Consider the following 3,485-nt stretch of genomic DNA (forward strand, 5'->3'; position numbering starts at 1 on the left):
AACATACCACTGCATTATTTAACATTGTCCTGTAAACCCAAAAATAAAACCAGATGGCACAAACAAACAAAAAATAAATACAACATACAACCTGCAATGGATAAAGCAAACAGACAATAAAACACAATCGTGTGCTTCACCAGGTCAGGTGAAGCCCATCCACTGTAAAAGCAAATAAATTATGACGAGGTGGCACACTATTTTGCAGTTTTCCTGGATTGAGTTTGTGCAAAAGTCTCAGATGTTTCTCCAGTAGCTGGAACAGCAGCGTGCGTCTGTTGATTCTCCTCCCCTCCTTCATCAGTCTTGTTCTGGTCTGGTAGATGACGTATCTCCCCAGGGCCAGAATGAGGTCGACCACTTGCCATCCCCTTTTCCTCCGGCTCTTCTGGAGCCCAAAGAGACACGCCCATCTCCAGTCAGTCTCCGAGGACCACGAGACGCCGCATCGGTCTCTCACTGTCGCTCTCAGTTGCTGTAAAAAACCAGACACAACGGGACAATCCAGAAACATGTGCTCCAGGGTCTCAGGCGCTATGCCACAGACTGGGCATAACCTGTCGTACTGTGCTTTGTTTATTTGGTGCAGCACCACACAGGAGAGGATTTTTCTATGGCGTAGTCTGAAGTCTGTGTCCCACACCATATGCGGAAACAGACTCCCCTTCAAACTGTGCCACATTTCAGAAATGTTTTTACCTGGGAAAAGACGGCTCCAGGCAGCTTCCGCCGCTGGGGCCTTGGTCTCTAAGGCCACGACTTTTCCGTACCAGATCCTTGTTGGTACTTCCCAGACCCAACGAGGGGCTCCCTGCAGAAATGCTTGAAAAGAGAAACCTACTTTCGCTTGCGCCGACTGCTCTTTGGTCTCTACGACCTGTAGCCACTCCGGTGGTATAGCGGCGATAATCCTTCTGTAGATTCTAAGAAGCCTCTGTCTTTTGTCCCGTTCCATCCCTTTGCAGAACCTGTCAATAAACATCTGTGTGCTGCACAGAGTTCCGTTCGACAGCACGTCGCCCACGGTGATCCAGCCGTTATCTTCTAACGCTTTGCAGCGAAATGGACAACCGTTCACCGACAGTGCATAGTTCCCCAAGAGGGGTTGATTTTGGACTTGGAATGGTGTCTCGATGTTCTGAACTATAAATTGACCGACACCTCTCCAAGCCCTCAAAAGTTCCTCCACGAAGGGGTCGAGAGGCACTGTCCAGAGCCCCCTCCCCTGGCAAAACACTCCCAGACCTAGACGGGTCACCTTGACAAGCTCCTCCTCGACAAAATCTTTCCATACCTGGTCACAGTTTGCATCTAGAAGCCTCCCGACCATTTTTAATCTCATGGCTGCACGTCTAGCCCCGAGATCCACTAGCTTCAGGCCCCCGCTCTCGATATTTCTCGACATTGTTTTCCTGGATATTTGGTTCGCCCTCGAACCCCACATAAAATTCGACATTAAATCGTTCAGCTGGTTTAAAAAATTCTCTGGTAAATCAAACACCGCTAAAAAAAAATTAAGTATTGAATAAAACAAAGTGTTAAGAACCGTGACTTTCCCTTTCAGGGTTAGCTTCCTCATCCTCCACAAGGACAGAGTCTTGGACACCTTTGAAAGGGCTTCCCTCCAATTTAGTTGAGACGTCCTTGACGGGTCACGATCCAGCCAGACCCCCAGGACTTTAACCCCATTTTCCGCTGTTTTGAACGACCAGTCGGTCGCTGATCCTACTTTATCACCTAGAAACATGATCTCGGATTTTCCCAGATTGACTTCTGCCCCTGACGCACTACAAAAGGATGTCAAGTGCTCTAGCGCCCTGTTCACTCCCTCTTTATTGCGCAGCACCAGAGTTGTATCGTCTGCATACTGAAATAGTTTTACTTCTCTTCCTGCCGGTGTGACCACCCCTCTAAGGTCTCTGTCTGCGTTTATCAAAAGAGCTAACGGCTCGACCGTCAAACTGTATAACATCGCGGACAACGGACACCCTTGTCTTACCGATCTACCTACTGGAAAGATTCCCGTACGCATCCCGTTGCACACTACATAACTTGTAGCCGAAGCGTACATTTTTCTCAGACGTGAAATGAAGGTAGGTCCAAAACCATAGCTCTCTAGCACTCTCCACAAAAAGGCATGTTCAACTCTGTCAAAGGCCTTGACAAAGTCAACACATAAGAGCAACCCTCCTGACTGTTCCATGTGGTCAATCGTATGCCTTAGGGACAATAGTACGTTGGCAATATCTCTCCCGGGCACTCCGTACACCTGTGAGGGTGAGATTATCGAGGGGATCACCTCCCTCAGCCTCCCTGCAAGCACGGAAGCTAAAATTTTATAATCCAAATTTAACAGCGTGATGGGTCTGTAATTTTCTAAACCTGTTGTTGTGGACTATTTCTACTGCAAGTGTGTGCGTTTCAAAAGCTGTTTGGGGGGCTGCTGGGTTTTTCTCCACATTCAGGAGGACACAGATGAAGAGGGTGAGGCCGGAAAAAAGAAAAACGTGGCTGCACATCTGAACCTTGTGCCGCTGATTGGCTTGCTCATCCAGGTACATGGCCTAGAGCTGCGAGCCAGTGTGTTTCCGGACTTTCCAATGCTATAGCGTACTGGTTTGCCGGGTGTGGTTTTGACACGTCCAGCAGCATACCGCCACACCGCCCTGAGCGCGTCCGATCTCGTCTCATCTCGGAAGCNCTTCCATTACCACCACAGAAGAATCCAAAGAGACAGCAACAAAACGAAAAATAGGGGTAAAAAGTACTCTTGAAGACCCATCATTTAAAGGAAGCGTTAAAAAAGCAAAATGGGGGCGCTGGGCCTCGCTGCCACCCCGCAGGTGAGTCAGGTGCCGGTGTTGCCAAATTTCTCCTCCTCTCCTGGGCATGTGCTGGAAGCTTATCTTCCAGTCTTCTAAGAATCAGCATCTTTTTACTACATGGCCTAGAGCTGCGAGCCAGTATGTTTTCGGACTTTCCAAAGCTAGAGCGTACTGGTTAGCCGGCCGTGGTTTTGACACTTCTAGCAGCTTACGGCCACACCTCCCTCAGAGCGCCTGATCTCGTCTGATCTCTGAAGCTAAGCAGGGTCGGGGCTGGTTAGTACCTGGATGGGAGACTGCCTGGGAATACCAGATGCTGTAAGCTTTCAAACTCCTTCTGTCCACCACTAGAGGGCTTACACTTTTCAAAAAGCAACAGCGCGTCAACTTGCACTTCTTTTTTTTTTCTAATCCTACCTTTCTTTCTTTTTTTTTTTTCATACAGAGATAATTCTGTCACGCTTCACCCAATGAGCTCATTGACCTTCAGAGCGGTCAGCATTAAGGTACAAATGCCTAATCCTACTCCCTGAATGGCTGAACCTTTCTTGATTAAAAACCTGTCGTTGTGGACTATTTCTACTGCAAGTGTGTGCGTTTCAAAAGCTGTTTGGGGGGCTGCTGGGTTTTTCTCCACGTTCAGGAGGACACAGATGAAGA

General features: G+C 48.4%; 1 pseudogene; it reads left to right on the forward strand.

Moving 5' to 3' along the window:
* The first annotated feature begins 3,031 nt into the window (after positions 1 to 3,031).
* Positions 3,032 to 3,150, forward strand: LOC112152956 (annotated as a pseudogene).
* The last annotated feature ends 335 nt before the right edge of the window (positions 3,151 to 3,485 follow it).

The sequence above is a fragment of the Oryzias melastigma genome, linkage group LG6 (genome assembly GCF_002922805.2).
Source record: "Oryzias melastigma strain HK-1 linkage group LG6, ASM292280v2, whole genome shotgun sequence".
NCBI lineage: Eukaryota > Metazoa > Chordata > Actinopteri > Beloniformes > Adrianichthyidae > Oryzias > Oryzias melastigma.